Source organism: Mixophyes fleayi, chromosome 4 (genome assembly GCF_038048845.1).
Source record: "Mixophyes fleayi isolate aMixFle1 chromosome 4, aMixFle1.hap1, whole genome shotgun sequence".
Lineage (NCBI taxonomy): Eukaryota > Metazoa > Chordata > Amphibia > Anura > Limnodynastidae > Mixophyes > Mixophyes fleayi.
The window spans coordinates 314,950,290-314,967,936 of record NC_134405.1 but is presented as its reverse complement, the minus strand read 5'-3'; the positions used below and the strand labels follow the sequence as shown (position 1 = coordinate 314,967,936).

Below are 17,647 nucleotides of genomic sequence, written 5' to 3'. Positions count from 1 at the left end.
GAAATCAAAGTAAGACAAATATTATTTCCAGATAGAGCACCGGGTTTTGATGAAGATTTGTTCCTTGCAGTAAATATGACTGACTCAGCAGCAGGCAGATGATGCAATTTTGTAAAAAAAAAAGAACCCACATACTGATTGATAAATGACTTGAACTATCCATCAATCACAGTGCTGGAAGCTGTCTTATGGGTATTAAAAACAGCCAAAAAAATATCCCTGTTTCAATGTATTGGAAAAAGCTGACACTGGCCTGGCCAACCGGTGGAAATCTAGGTGTTGTGAAACTACAAGTCCCAGCATACCTTGCCAGTTATTGACTGCCTATTTATTAGAAAAGCATGCTGGGACTTGTAGTTTAAAAACACCTAGAGTACCACAGGTTGGCCAGGGCTGAGCTAACAGGTTATTCCTCTCCCTTATTCTTGGTACGATAAACTCATATAGAATTAAACACATTTCCTTTCTCTTTCATGGGTAGATTTTTCAAACCTGCTAAAAAGACAAAGTGGAGTTGTTAGCCATATCAACCAATCAGATTCTAGTTATCATTTTCTAGAAGGTACTAGATAAAAGCCAGATAGAATCTGATTGGTTGCTATAGGCAACACCTCAGCTTTTCATATTTAGAAGGTATGGTAAACATAGTTGCCAATTTCGCTTATAACAAGTGGAATTGGGCTTGTTTTATTTTTAAGTTGCATTTTTTTTCTGCTTGCTGCAGGTTGCGGGTTTTTGGGCTTTACAAGCTCAGCACTTTTTTTTCATCTTTTTTTTTTTGTTTATAAAAAGCTTTATGGCTTTGTTCAGTGTTGGACGCTGTTGGCCTATTCTTAAGTGGACGTGACTCAGCTGTTGGCAGGTGTGTGTTAGCAGGAGCTCTCAGCTGAAGGATACAGTAGAACTGGGAAGAGGTGAGAAAAGTCTGGGGATTTAAAAACATGTGAAATTCAGATCTCCATGTGTGGTTTAGTGGGAACCAGAGCAGGAGTGCACAGGGTGGGTATAGCTGAGGGCCCCAGTAACCAGGGGGATGTAAAATGGAGAAAGGAGTCACTTGTGTCAGTACGTCTGTCTATAGTATGTATCTTGTACCAAATATTCTCTCTGTACACTGTATATTATATTAATATGTGCTCTGTCTGTATGATGATACTGATAATAGACTGTTTGGAGTAAAGGTGAGGCTAGTGATCAGTCTGTCTGGAGAATAAGGGAGGTTTTTTTTGCTGGATTTAGGGTTTCTCCCTATTTAACAAGACCCCTGGCTTAATTCATTAAAAAACTGTTGACAAGAGGTTTTAATTTTTAAAGATAGTACTTAATTTGTTAGAGAACAATATATTGTATTACTACTTAGGTAAGGAAAATATCTCCCAATAAAGCGTATTCACTGTGTCATATATCACCATCACACATCAGTCTGTCATAGACTTCAGTCCATCCATGGTTCTCATTTCATTGTGGACTCTCACCACAAGATGGCCGCTCTCACCACAAGATGGCCACGCTCACCACAAGATGGCCACGCTCACCACAAGATGGCCGCTCTCACCAAAAGATGGCCACTCTCACCACAAGATGGCCACGCTCACCACAAGATGGCTGCTCTCACCAAAAGATGGCCGCTCTTACTCCAAGATGGCTGCTCTCACCAAAAGATGGACGCTCTCACCACAAGATGGCCGCTCTCACCACAAGATTGCCGCTCTCACACGGACATCCATGCAATGTTCACCTGCTTCACCTGTTTAAATATAAGAAACTTTAGATTGTGAGCTCGTTTACAGATTTCGTTAAAAGCTATTTTTTATTTTTTATATCTTTTTAACTCACAATAAGTTGTTAGTATAGTAAATGAAATGCGAGAGGACAGGCAGTTCTCTGGAGAAGTTACCAAACACTCACTTCTTCCAGTGCTGGTAATTTTTCTAGAATGTCAGCTCACTTATAACGAGTACAGCATTTATTACAGACGGAACAATAAAGCTGATCTGACAGCTGCCACGGTAGCCCCCCTCCTTTTAGCTTTATTGGCACTACACCGTGCTGAGTATTCATTGAAATAAGTGTTTCAGTCACTGGTAGCTGTGTATTCCTCTAGAACTCTGGGGTCCTGTACATGGGACACTCAGTGATCTGCCAATTGGAAGAAGAAGTTTTCTCTTTAGTATAGAAGATTTTCCCAGAATTCACCGCTGTAACCTTCCCAGTGAGATCTCACACAGATATGCTTTGTGTTGTTACGGCCCTTTATGGTTTCTGTAAAGAAATTAGCAGCATTAATAATTGCAGTGAATAATAGACTTGCTAAATGATGTCACTAAAATTCACCTTATTTGCTTTCACATGACCCAGAATTTCAGAAAGTATATGACTGGATCAATCCAAATGGGGGGACTGAAGCCAGTCATAATAAGACCGAGCAACAATTTCAGGATTCAAGACCTCATGTAAGTGACACAAGATTGTGTTTACAGTAAAGGGGCATTTTGTTGTCTGTTTCTTTGTGTTTGTGCAAAAAGAAGATCTGACATAAACCTTAGTAGATGTCTCTTGAGCCTGACAAATGGCAGTATTGCTTTTCAATACAATGTTTTCAGCCATAACTTATTTTTATTTATCAATGTTTGTCTATAAATGTAATTTACACTACACAAAGTACAAATGCTATTTTGTGACAACACATAGATTTTGCAGACCAAGATGGAGGCAGCTGTGATTGGAGAAGCTGGGTAGACCGGAAGCGATCCTAGCTGAGTCTAGGAGATGTGAAGGCACCTAGTTGTACACCCATGGGCAAATTTGGGTATTCGTTTTGCAGTAGAGATTATTTAACCCCTTTATACTTTGGATATGATTTTTTTCCCTTCATGAACAGAACAATTTTTACATTTTGGTGATCTGCCAGTTTCACAAGAATAACTTTCTTATTCCATAATCTACACAAATAACTGTTATATGGGCAAATAATGAGAAAACATAGACTTTCCATAATTCTTCCCATAGTTACTTCCACCCAATTAGTGCATCCTCATAAATACATCAAAATATCTTCACCTAGTTCACTGAGTACTACAGTACCAAAGAGGAGAACTTCATACAAGGTCTGACATAGGTATAGGGTCTATGAACAGATATGGACATGCTGTTATATACATAAAGTTTCCTCCTGTTGATACGACGCACTTGTACAACTTATCCATGGATGTTATTTATAAGACTGGATAAAATGGGGGTAGTGCCAGGGCAGAGAAGACAAGTGTCTGGTAATGGGGTCAGTGTGTAGAGTTTTAGGGTGGCCGTTATTGAGTGTAATGATTACATATTGTTGTAAGGAGAGGCTTTTATTAATATATTTGTATCCATTTCTTAAAAAAAATTTCTTCAACGTATTATTTTTAAGTTTATTTATATTAAAAAATGAAGCTCTATTTACGTTGGTTTCACCCCATACAGTGAGAGCAGACTCTGATTGGTGATTATCTAACCTACTAGCAGCTTGCATGAGCTTGGCTTTTGCACTTTTGGAAATTACCTTCTAGTATTTACTGACCCAGTCATCACCGAACAGCGAACAATAATTTTTATCCAAACCTTAAACATACAGACACAAGAATGCTGGTTTTAAGCATGACGTCACTCTGTCACTTTGCTTCCCTATGGTAATTCGTACCACTAATCTTTTCATGTGTTTATTTGTTCCCAGAGAGAAATTGTTGTTATTGAGTCGCTCATCTCCGGCGCATACTTCTGTCAGCAATCGAAAGCCTGGAGATACCAGCCCAGGACTTTTCATTCAGGTATGGATGAGAGTCTGTTTGGAGTAAAGGTGAGGCTAGTGATCATTCTGTATGTCTGCAGAAATAGGGAGTTTTTTTGCTGGATTTAGGGCTTCTCCCTATTTAGCAAAGCCCCCGGCTTCATTCTTTAAAAAAAAAAAACTTGACACTAGATTTTAAATTTAAAAGATTCTTCATTGCCGAGAGAACAATATATTTTATTACTACTTAGATAAGGAAAATAGCCCCCATTAAAGCATCTTCACTGTGTCATATATCACATAAATACATTGGACTGTCGTAGACGTCAGTCCTTCCATGGTTCTCATTTCACTGTGGCCTCTCACCACAAGATGGCTGCTTTCACCACAAGATGGCTGCTCTCACTCGGACATCCATGCAACGATCACCTGATTCTCCCATTAAATATAAGAAACTTTAGATTGTGAGCTTGCTTATAAATTTCGTTAAAAGCTATTTTTTATATTTTTTTTATAGGTTTAATTCAAAATAAGTTGGCAGTATAGTAAGTGTCCTATGAGAGGACAGACCGTGGCAGGTCTCATGTCATCCAGTGCTGGTAATTTCTCCAGAATCAGCTCACTTATAACAAAGCACAGCATTTATTACAGATGGAACAATAAAGCTGATCTGACAGCTGCCACGGTAGCACCCGTCCAATTAGCTTAATTGACACTACACCGAGCCGAGTATTTATTCAAATAAGTGTTTCAGTCACTGGTAGCTGTGTATTCCTCTAGAACTCTGGGGTCCTGTACATGCGACACTCTGATCTGCCAATTGGAAGAAGAAGTTTTCTTTTTAGTATAGAAGACTTTCCCAGAATGCATCGCTGTAACCTTCCCAGTGAGATCTCCCACAGATATGCTTTGTGTTGTTATTACGGCCCTTTATGGTTTCTGTAAAGCAATTAGCAGCATTAATAATTGCAGTGAATAGTTGATTTGCTAAATTCCAGATTATGTCACTAAAATTCGCTTTATTTGCTTTCACATGGCCCAGAATTTCAGAAAAATTACGCCTGGCTCAGTCCAGATGGGGGGACTGAGACCGGTCATCATATGACCCATCAACAGTTACAGAATTCGTGACCTAATGTAAGTGGCACAAGATTGTGTTTACAGTAAAGGTGCATTTTGTTGTCTGTTTCTTTGTGTTTATGCAAAAAGAAGATCTGACATAAACTTTAGTAGATGTCTCCTGAGCCTGACAAATGGCAGTATTACTTTTCAATACAATGTTTTATTTTTATTTGTGTTTATCAATGTTTCTCTATGAATATAATTTACACTACACAAAGTACAAACGCTGTTTTGTGACAACACATAGATTTTGCAGACCAAGATGGAGGTAGCTGTGATTGGAGAAGCTGGGTAGACCGGAAGTGATTCTAGCTGAGTCTAGGATATGGGAAGGCACCTACTTGTACACCCATAGGCAAATTTGGGTATTCGTTTTGCAGTAGAGATTATTTAACCCCTTTATTCTTCGAATATGATTTTTTCCCTTCACGAGCAGAACAATTTTTACATTTTGGTGATCTGCCAGTTTTACAAGAATAACTTCTTTCCTAGACTTTTCCTAATTCTTCCCATAGTTATTTCCACCCAATTAGTGCATCCTCATAAATACATCAAAATATCTTCACCTAGTTCTCTGAGTATTACAATACCAAAGAGGAGAACTTCATACAAGGTCTGACATAGTTATAGGGTCTATGAACAGATGTGGACATGCTGGTTATATACATTAAGTTTCTTCCTGTTGATACAACACATTTCTACAACTTATCCATGGATGTTATTTATAAGACTGGATATAATGGAGGGTAGTGCCAGGGCAGAGAAGACAAGTGTCTTTTAATGGGGTCAGAGTTTTAGGGTGGCCATCATTGACTGTAAGAATTACATATCGTTGAAAGGAGAGGCTTTTATTTACATATTTTTTGCCATTTTTTACAAACTTTTGTTCAGATATTATTTACACAGCCACAAAGCACTGCTGATCTGTGCTGACGTTTTCCTTTTTCTCATTGCAAAAACACAGACAAGTAAGGAAATTAATTATTCCAAATTAAATTGCTAATAAAAATACTAAAATTGCACTTTCCTTGCCAAGAACCACTACTCACATACTAAAAGCCACAACACACCCTCTAATGTAACATATACATCTTCTCAGATTCCCCTCTGTGTCGTCTAATATCCTTATATTACTCAGTGAGGGTCCAGTATTCCTTCTATTATTTATAATGCATATTCCACTGAGCTGTAAGGTGGAGATTAAACATACACTGAGCACAAACCAGAATTACATATAAGGACATAGCCTGAGGGAAATAAAGGGCTTTTTTCACAGGAGCTTTCTACATAATAGAAAACAAGGAATTGATACAGAAGGTAGAAGTGTCTGTGTTTTGTGCAGGTGAGTAGGGTTTAATATTGTAAGCCCTCAGTAGTACTTAGTGATCTGGCTGACCAGCTGGTTTTGGTCAGAATACAAAGTTAAGGATTTTGTTGATGGCACCGCAGAATACTCTAGATTAATGCATTAGATACAGAGAGTGTGATTTGGGCATTATGTGGTGTATGGTGGAGATAGCCAGAAAATAGAGCAGCTAGGAGATATGATAGCTTTCCTGAAGAAAATACACTGACAGGTTAAACCTTTGATGGTGATGAGAAAGAGGGAGAGCATTACAGAGGACAGGTGCTACACCAGAGGAGTCTTATAAGAGGGATAGCCAGGTGAGATAATCTTCATATCAAGGACTATTTTACCATCCACTAATTGTCTTGTGCAACAATCAAACATGCTTTCAGAATGTCAGATGGATCTTGCAGGTTCAACAAAGGTTTTTTTTCCTCCAGCATGACACATTTAGTAGTAGTGAGTTGTGAACAGGGCCGGATTAACCATAGGGCTAACTGGGCTGCAGCCCAGGGGCCTATGGCATCCAGGGGGCCCTTGAAAGTGCTCAGCAGCAGTATTGATTGGTCGGGGGCGGGGGCACCCCCGCCGCGATCAGTGCTGCTGAGCACTTTCACTGCGGTCCTTCTCCGGCGCGCTGTAGTCTCCTTACTGAGGAGATCTCGTGAGTGTCACTCTCACGAGATCTCCTTAGTAAAGAGCGTACAGCGCGCCGGAGAAGGAGGTAAGTGCCAGGGGGGAGGCGCGGGCAGCTCGGATCACGGGGGGGGGGCCCTCACAGGGGAATGGAGGCCTCCTTAGCCCAGGGGCCTCCATTCCCTTAATCCGGCCCTGGTTGTGAATACAATAATTTGATGTGTAAAGGACTGGTATTCCTTCCTTGCTAATGTGTCTTATGTTCCAGGAGACCGGGTTCAAGAAGGTGGCTCAGAAAAATCGATTTTAAGGTATGGATAACTGGATCTTTTCTAAGGCACATGATAGCACTGGATTCAGCAGTTGGGAATGGGTGGGAGGGCTGCTTGTCTGGATCCCAAGAGAATTAATTGACTCCTCCTTGTCCTTATATAGTCTTTTCCTTTAATCCTGAGCTCACTATGATCTGTACATAGGCATCACCCTCTCCTTGGTTAGCTAACCCTTAGTGGGGCCAAATAGTTATGTACACAACGCTCAGGTTTTAGTCTCCCTCGAGCTTAATCTATTACTTCTAAATACAATCATTTGTTGTCTAAAGGACTGGTATTCCTTCATTGCTAATTTCTCTTATGTTCCAGGAGAATGGTTTCATGAATGGGGCTCAAAATGAAAACACCCTGCGAGCCAAACCCTGCAAGAGCTGGCAGAAAATGACCGAGTTTTAAGATATAGATAACTGGATCTTTTCTAAGCTGCATGACAGCAGGTGTGACAGAGTATTCATGTTCGGCTGCAGGTCATCTAATTGCCTCCTCTCAAATGTTTTCCATGCCAGGGTCCAGTGCTTGCTGGATGACAAAAATCTGCAAGAACAGAGGGTAAGAACCAGTCGGTTGATCGAGAATGCTGCCCAGTAAAGGTGCCAAGAAGAGCTTGAAGACCTTGCCTTGGCCAAAGAAGAGAAAATAAGTGTCTTAAGAGACCAAATAAACTGAGACCTTTTTCTTCAATCACAGAGCATGAAAATGTGTTTCCTGATTGCATTTATCTATTGTATCATAATTCAGTGGGACTGCACATGTAGCCTCATAGGCTGTTGCTGTGCCAATAAATACCACAACACTTAATGTAGGCTTAAACTGGAGCGCTCTGGCTGTGATGGAGTTGTAGATTGCAGCCTGCCAGGAAACATCCAGAGAACCTCAGGGTGTCACCTCCTTCTGATTTAAAGCTATGCATAGCAAAAAGAACAGCATCACAAGATAATAAACATTATGTACAAAACTAATATAAGAAAATATATATAGAATTACCAATTTTCTAGATGTGTTCAGTGTTATCTTTCTATTTAGTTTAATATTATTAATTATTATTTATTATTTATTAATATGAGTAACAGCTGCCACACAGCTTATTCCCTGTGAAACATGAAAACATTTCCCCAGTCTTGCTTAGCTTTACCATTGAATATGTGCTGAACAAAGTTTCCTCAACACATTAAACTCTGATATATCACAGATCTTCCATCTTCTTCCTCCTGCTGTATTTAAGTCAATGTATTTGCTCTCTTGCAGTATCGCTGGGATCCCATTCATGAATGGAAGGAAAGCCAAGACCTCAATTAACATCAACTAAAGAGGAGAGGGGAAGCGCACACACTCTATAACATCTGATTCTATCCTTGTAAATAGTCCCGAGAGATAATTATTATGTGCCGAATGTAAATAAATGTAAATAAACCCCTATATCTTTCACGTTTCTCTTTTCCATCTAGACCACCCATCCATTAGGTTGTTGTTATTATCATTATGAATATTTAGACTTTAATAAGTAATCTATTGCTCCAGGTGCAAAGCAAACACGGTTCTTGCATCTGCTAACACTACATAATTCTAATACATGCTCTATGTGTTTAACACAGCATTGTCTCTATTTGTTACATGTTAAAGAAGTTGCTCAATACATGACGCTATGTGAGTTACACTGCTATAGTCTCATGTGTTACATAGTTACATGATGTTGCTGGCTACTATATTTTATACTATATCTTAGGGATAGGATAATAAAAATTGTGTACAAAACTAATGTAAGATAATATATAGAATAACCTATTTTCTAAATGTGTTAAGTGTTATTTTTCTATTACTTTAATAATATAAATTATGTTTATTTATTTTTTATTTGCATTTACACTGTGCAGTTTGTCTGAAACATGAAAATATTTCCCCAGTTCCACAGTCCGCAGATTACAAGCCTGAGAAGTCTCGCTTAGCTTTACCATTGAATATATGCTGAACAAAGTTTCCTCAACACATTAAACACTGATATATTACAGCTTTTCCATCTTGTTCCTCCTGCTGTATTTATGTCAATGTATTTGCTCTCTTGCAGTATCGCTGGGATCTGAGCTATGGATGGACGGAAAACACCTCAAAAATATACCTGGCGATTGATGAATCTGTGAAACTTTATAAATCTTTAACAATTTTTAATGTAACTACATTCATAAAATATGTAAAATACATGAGTAATATATACACATTATAGAATAAAATCAGCGCTTATCTTCCTTTCTCGCCGCTCCTCTTCTGTCTCCTCTCTCTGCCTTGCCCTACATTGGCTCCCATTCCCCTACAGAATCCTTTCTAAACATCTTAACCTCACCTACAAGGCTCTCTCCCACTCTACTGCCCCTTATATCTCCAATCTCCTCTCCATCCACACTCCCACCCGGTCCTTGCGATCGGCCAATGACCTTCTCCTCTCCTCCACTCTGACCACCTCATCCCACTCCAGAATTCAAGACTTCTCCCGAGCTGCCCCCCTGCACCTGATATTTTAAGGCTTAGAGGTGCTTATTTCAACAACTTTGATTAAACAGCCAATGCCATATAGAGCAATTTGTCGATGCCGGCAAATATTTAGAGAACTAAAATAAGAATATTCACTCTGTTTTAGTCAGCCACTTGATTCTAGCTTTCATAGTTATAGATGTATAGAGACAGTCAGTGCAGGGGTATCAACTTAACCTGCATATAAAATTCCGGAAAGTGCTCTTACAATTTAGCCGCATGTGTTATGGACAGGGCAGTAACTCTCAATTTTAGTCACAAGTATTGAGTTCTATACACAGGTCCAGGTGTTAGCAAATAAATATCAAATGCATATAAATACCGTAGCTCAAGGCGGCACTCCCCTGGTAGGAAGATATAATCCGGCTGAACTGAGTATGCATACAAGCTGCTCCTGTTTGACAGAGAGCGAGATCTCTCCTGACCCGCCTCACCGATGCCTGATGGTAATAATGGAAACTGCATTGGCAGTGAAATATCAAATATAACAAGTGATGGACAAACTTGAGAAACAGTGTGATGGCACGAATCACTAACTTTAGTGGCATGAAGTCAGAGTCTCCTGTCCTCTAACGCGTTTCATCTCCTACAAGTGATTTCATCAGAGGAAAGTCAAGACACCAATTGGCATGACCCAAAGAGGAGAGTGGAGACGCACCACTAAATAGCATATCATTCTATCCGTGTATATAGTCCCAAGAGATGAGCCAAATTTAAATAAACCTCTATATCTTTAATGTTTCTCTTTTCCATCTATACCACCCATCCATTAGGTTGTTGTTATTATCATTAGGAATATTTTGTTTTTATTAAGTAATCTATTGCTCCAGGTACTAAGCAGACACAGGTCTTGCATCTGCTAGCACTACATAATTCTAATACATACTCAGTGCGTTGAACACAGCATTGCCTCTATTTGTTACATGTTAAAGCAGTGGATCAATACATGACGCTATGTGAGTATAAGTGCTATAGTCTTATGTGTTACATAGTTACATGATGTTGCTGGGTTCTCTATTTTGTATTATATTTTAGTGTGAATTCAAAATATAGCAGATGTCAAGTTATAATCCTGAAATACTAGCACTAAGAAAGAATGAAACACTCACAAACTATGTATATAAAATATGTAATACTTAATATCACAATTAAAATGATTTAGCTTCAATAAGTTGTTAGAAAAACACATAATTCCTCAGAATCAGTGCATGGAGACCCCATATTCAACAAGCAGCCCTCACATTGAATCATGCATCAAAGAATATTTAACTAGAGGAGTTTGGGCACAGTCTTCATATCTCACAAGCGAGGTCTAAAGAAGGTCTGAACAAAGCCTTCCTTATATCATCCTTTTCCTTACATTAAAGGGAATACTGATGCAATACAAGTATAACGGCTACATTTACAACTTAAGCGATTATGTATACTAGCTTATATGTTCTCTTCCTACTCTAAAATAAACATTATGTCAGGTTGGTAAATAATCATTGCACGGTGGCGTAGTGGTTAGCACTTCTGCCTTACAGCACTGGGGTCATGAGTTCAATTCCCGACCATGGCCTTATCTGTGTGGAGTTGTATGTTCTCCCTGTGTTTGCGTGGGTTTCCTCCGGGTGCTCCTGTTTCCTCCCACACTCCAAAAAAAAACCCATACTGGTAGGTTAATTGTCTGCTAACAAAATTTACCCTAGTCTGTCTGTCTCTGTTTCTGTGTGTGTTAGTAAATTTAGACTGTAAGTCCCAATGGGGCAGGGACTGATGTGAGTGAGTTCTCTGTACAACGCTGCGGAATTAGTTGCGCTATATAAATAAATGGTGATGATGATGATTGTCAGAGTTCTAAATTACTTAAATTTGCAGGACATAGTCATCTGCATTAGTTTTCGGAAAAACATGGTCACAAAAGATAAATAATGTGAAGAAACAGCACAAACCACGAGTTTGTTCCTAGAGAGAGACACAAAAAATCAATGACAAACTCCATCTTCTTTCTTAATAAAAGTAAAATGAACCAATCAGACATCAGCTTTTAATCATCTATGTAATCAGACAAATGGAAGCTAAAATCTGGTTGGTTGCAGCACACGACAGGCGTGGGCTGGGAAGGTTCAGCCCGGGGGGCGCACAGGCGTCCACATCACATGACAAGCAATCGCGTGTCATGTGATGCGGCCGCCTGTGCGCTGACACGGCCGCATCGCATGTATTGTGATGCGGCCGCTTGTAATATCTATTAAATATTATTTTCAACGGGGGGGGGGGAGCGGCCCGAATAGCTGACAAACTCAACGGCTCTGGGGGGCGATGCCCCCCTGCCCCCCGGCCCAGCCCGCCCCTGGCACACGATTGCTCTTTGCAATATGCCATTGACCAACCCACATGGGACTCATATGATACCAGCATACATAGACACAATTGTGCTGGACACATAATTGCTTTTATTTTCTAAACTGTGCTAAAAAAATGCTTAACTCTCATATACAGTCATGGCCAAAAGTTTTGAGAATGACACAAATATTATTTTTCACAAAGTCTGCTGTCTCAGTTTTTATGAGGGCTATTTGCATATACTCCAGAATGTCATGAAGAGTGATCAGATTTATTGCAATTAATTTCTCTTTTTGCCATGACAATGAACTTTATCCCAAAAACAACATTTCCACTGCATGTTAGTCCTTCCACAAAAGAACCACCTAAAATCAGGTCAGTAAATCTCTTGTTAACACAGGTGAGAGTGTTGACCAGGAGATCACTCTGTCATGCTAATTGAGTTAGAATAACAGACTGGAAGCTTTAAAAGGAGGGTGGTGCTTGAAATCATTGTTCTTCCAGTTGTCAGCACTTATCCTTTAAACTGCATATCTGTGTGTGTATGGGCATTTATATTTCCATGCAGCTGGTACCACATACAATATGGGATATATTGAGTGCGGGCTTATTGCCAAGCAGCTGGTACCATATATATGTGGGATATGCCAGTAAAATTGCACCTAAATCAACCGTTTATCGGATCATCAAGATCTTCAAGGAGAGAGGCTCAATAGGTTTCAGAGCACCCAAGAACATCCAGCAAGCGCCAAGACCGTCTCCTAAAGATGATTCAGCTGCGGGATCAGGGCACCATCTGTGCAGAGCTTGCTCAGGAATGGCAGCAGTCAGGTGTGAGTGCATCTGCACGCACAGTGAGGCGAAGACTTTTGGAGGAAGCCCTGATGTCAAGAAGGCCAGCAAAGAAGCCACTTCTCTCCATGGAAAACATCGGGGACAGACTGATATTCTGCAAAAGGTACGGGGATTGGACTGCTGAGGACTGGGGTAAAGTAATTTTCTCAGATTGTTTGGGTCAACTGGAAAAACGCTTGTCCAGAGAAGGAAAAGTGAGCGCTACCATCAGTCCTGTGTCATGCCAACAGTAAAGCATCCTGAGACCATTCATGTGTGGGGTTGCTTCTTAGCCAAGGGAGTGGGCTCACTCACAATTTTGCCTAAGAACACAGCCATGAATAAAGAATGGTACCAAAGCAACCTCCAAGAACAAATTCTCCCAACCATTCAAGAACAGTTTCATGACGAACAATGCCTTTTCCAGCATGATGGTGCAACTTACCATAAGGCAAAAGGGATAACTAAGTGTCTCGGAGATCAAAACATCAAAATTTTGGGACCATGGCCAGGAAACTCCCCAGATCTTAATCCCATTAAGAAATTGTGGTCAATCCTCAAGAGGCGGTTGGACAAACAAAAACCCACAAATTCTTACAAACTCCAAGCATTGATTAGGCAAGAATGGGCGGCCATCAGTCAGTATTTGGCCCAGAAGTTGATTGACAGCATGCCAGGGGGGATTGCAGAGGTCTTCAAAAAAATGGGTCAACACTGCAAATATTGACTTAATTACACTTAATGTAATAGTTAATAAAAGCCTTTGACACTTATGTAATGCTTGTAATTTTACTTCAGTATACCATAGCAACATCTGACAAAAAGGTCTAAAAACACTGAAGCAGCAAACTTTGTGAAATACAATACTTGTGTCATTCTCAAAACTTTTGGCCAAAGCTGTATATAATGAAAGGAACAATAAAATACTAAAATGGATATCAGAACTTTATAAAACAATATAGGAAGCATCATGTATGACGTAAGCTACATTCTGTGCATCCTTATATTACCAACACACAATGCAAATCAAATTATTGATATTTGAGTGCAAGAGCAATTCTAGCAGCGACAATTAAAGGATACAATAGAATCAGCAAGCTACTATTAACACATATAAACATATAGTAATAAACAAAGTAATCGATTGACAATGTAAATAATGTTGATAATAACATTCAATGGAATCCTGCATTTCTCAATTCTCTGGAACTACCTGGAATATTCCCACTTTCTTTACAGCAAAAATTGGGACATCATTTATATTGCTCCATAATTTACATTGTCGAAAACCATCAACTTTAAATGTAAAAATTATATATACACAAATATTAACAAGACTCTCCAGATTGTATTCCATGTATATCACTAATATATCTTACTTTTATATTGCATAAAAGTTTGCTTTGTTATGACAATCAATAATTCAAACTCCACAAATAATGACAAAACACCCCCAAAATCCTTGCTTCTCACATGAACAATCATATGTAGCTTTTTCAAGGGATGTCAAGAATTAAATCACAAATGGAATTAGAGATTTATAAAAGAGTATGATTCCTTATTCCACTAGAAAAAATGCAAAGATTGTCAGTGGTAGGGAGCCCAGTGTTCAGAGAGGTATACTATATAGACAGTAGATTACAGAGTTACAGAAATAGGATAGTGGGAGCTCAGGATGGCAGGAAAAGGATCGGGAACTGCAAAGGCCTTAATTCTAAAATATATGTTTAGCACAAAGACAACATAGTTCATTACCCGAAGAACATCATACCTACTGTGAAACATTGTGGTGGCAGTATCATGGTTTGGGGCTGTCTTGCTTAAGCTGGGACATAGTCAGGATAGATGGTATAATGAATAGCTCCAAATATCAAGATATTTGGCACAAAACCAAACATCAGATCCCAAAACACTTAGCATCATCTTTAGGCAAGTGTGGTAACTATTTATTATGGGGATGGGTCGGATAATTCAGGACCGAAATACAATTCTTGGGTTTTGTAAATCAAATAAATAGCAAAACACAGTAAGAAATACGAATTTAACATTACAATGTGAGTCACATAAGTATATGCCTATTAGTCATGGTAAAGAAAACTGCTAATTCACTCCGAGTTTGTGAATATGTGACATAAAAAATCTTACTCTCAATAATTGAACTTTGAACAATAGTAATTTTTTACCCTCTGTTTTGTAATAAAAGATGTTAGGAAAAAGAACTGAAATAATTACATTAACTTGTAACTGTATAAACCAATAGCTTTGGCAGCCTTCTGAACCCTGTATCTTCTCCAATTCTATAACATGTTGGAGAAAATGTATATTTCTAACACATTGAAATTTCGCTTGATCCTTTAACTATGTTTTGTGTCCACTCCTGCATTGTCACCATTAATGTTACACTCCATAAAAACATAAATTCATAAAAGAACATCTGCCGTTTCTATATCACTCAATTGGTGCAGCCGATTAATCGTTGGTGCACATGAAGATATCCTATATTCAGTCTATATTACACGGTAAGTAGTATGTCTTTGAACCAAAGATAACAGAAAAAAGCAGTTTCTTTGATTCCCTATATTAACTGCACCAATATATATGTAATAAGGAGTCTTTATCGCCAGAATAGTCACTGATTCAATTGTTTGCTATGCCTTTATTTTATTTTCTGTATGCACCACAGTGGTATCATGTCCTCTTCCACTGTACTAAGGTGACTGTTGTCTTGCATAACCAAACAAATAAATTGTGTGTCTGAAAATGCTAGTGTGGTTTGATACAGTTGGCTATAAAAATGTCATTATTCATTAACGCAATCAGATGAAGAGATTCAGTTGTGTATTAGAGACGGGAAAATTGTCCAAAACTACAAGTTACAGCTGCATATAGATGATTGCTGTTCATTTATAACATTAAATGAAGAAATTTCCTTAGTGAAATTATTAGAAGTCTCTATAGCCTGACTACTGAGGATGAATAATCAGTACAAGTATCTTCTGGTAACATTGTTTCCATATACGTAGGTGTCCAGACAGAACCCCCAGATAACTCCCTCCCATCTCTCCTCTTCTCCACTGACTCCCCCAACTGTCAAGAACCAACTGTCCTATCTCACAATCTCTGCTCCACTAGCGCCATCACAGCTAAGGGCAACTGCTTTAATTATATGGCCGTGCAGGCAGTGCCGTAACTAGACATTTTAGTGCCCTGGGCGAGACAGGGCACCGGCGCCCCCCATCTAAGTGGGAGTGACATTTGCCAAGTGGGTGTGGCCAACCTAATGTGGGGGTGTGGCTACACATATTTGCAAATACATGATTATATCTATATGTATATATATATATATATATATATTACAGTGGTGGGACTCAAATAAATTAACAACCGGTTCTCTGCCCTAATGACAGTTTAAAGTATGCAAAAATATATACCGAAAGGTATTCTAATATTTCATGCACGTAATACTCAAATAAGAACAGTAAAAGAGATACACAAAAAAAATAGATTGTTATAGGAAAGAGTTTTAAAATGTTAAAGAAAAAATATTGAAGAATACCTTACCTGACAAACATCTGTTAGGCACAGAGACAGGTAGCGGGTGGCTGCTGCGCCCCCTTGGACTTGCGCCATGAGCGTCGAAACCGCCCGCACCTGCCTAGTTATGGCTCTGATTATCCTAATATGAATATGAATAAATATGGTGATGAAATGGTGTTTGTATCAAATGGGAGCATACATGAGGGTAAAATCAAACATTTATTATGGGGTAACTAAACTAGAAGTAATAAAACAAACACTCTTATTAAGGCACATAAAAATTATAGCAAATTCAAAACACCAATAGCAATAAGATAGATAAATAAAGCAATAAATAAATATAGCACTAGAAATACACCACGTAAAAAGAACAATATCAAATGGGCAATATAAAATCAAGAACTCATCAAAAACCACACAGGACTGATAGAATAAAATACTTGAGATCCAATGTCCAAATGTATAGTAAGGTCAATGTCCAATAGAACAATAGTCCACAGTAGACTGACCCTACTCTCCAAAAAGTCTATGGAGGAGGGACAAGTGGGTATATGCACAACAAACAGACTCCTGGCAGTGGTGAAATGATGGATAGTTCCAGCTGGGATGTTCACAGGTCTAAACAACAGGCTTGTATGGGTTATATGACACACACAAACAAGATATACTTGCTGTTAGTGAATTCTATGAGGTTGTGAGGATAGGAAGACTGGGTACCCAGCGGTGAGGAACGTGGTCCAAGGACGGCAGAAAAATCGGCACAATGAACCAGTATTGGGGTTACAATGGATCGCATGCGCTCCACAGTGGAACGCATGTGCTGACAGTAGTATCCTGTGTCTAACCAGAAGTGGGCGTGGTCCAACAAATTTAGTCCAGTGCTTTTTCTTACAGTGGTGGTCAGCGGTGATCGGAGCTGTAATTGTGGCCGGGCGGCTACCTGGATTAGCATTTGGAACGCAAGTTTGCGTTACAAATGCCGAACTTCCTGTCAGTGGAACGCATGTGCGTTCCACTGCTTCCTATGTGATATCGGTCGGTCGGTTGGTCAGGCAGGGGGGGGTGAAAAGTTATGGGAACAGATGGGAAAAGTGGACAGAATAAAAGGAACTTGGAAGGTAAAGCTGAAGGAAGAGAGGCAGGTAGCGGGCGGCTGCTGCGCCCCCTTGGGCTTGCGCCCTGGGCGATGGCACCACCCGCACCACCCTAGTTACGGTTCTGCGT

General features: G+C 39.4%; 1 long non-coding RNA gene across 1 annotated transcript; it reads left to right on the top strand.

Annotated features, from left to right (window-relative positions):
- Positions 1-763: 763 nt before the first annotated feature.
- On the top strand, positions 764-10,441 carry LOC142152949 (uncharacterized). Its single transcript, XR_012691415.1, has 5 exons — positions 764-914; positions 4,806-4,900; positions 7,138-7,180; positions 7,514-8,602; positions 9,264-10,441. It is a non-coding gene; the product is annotated as an uncharacterized LOC142152949 (long non-coding RNA).
- The last annotated feature ends 7,206 nt before the right edge of the window (positions 10,442-17,647 follow it).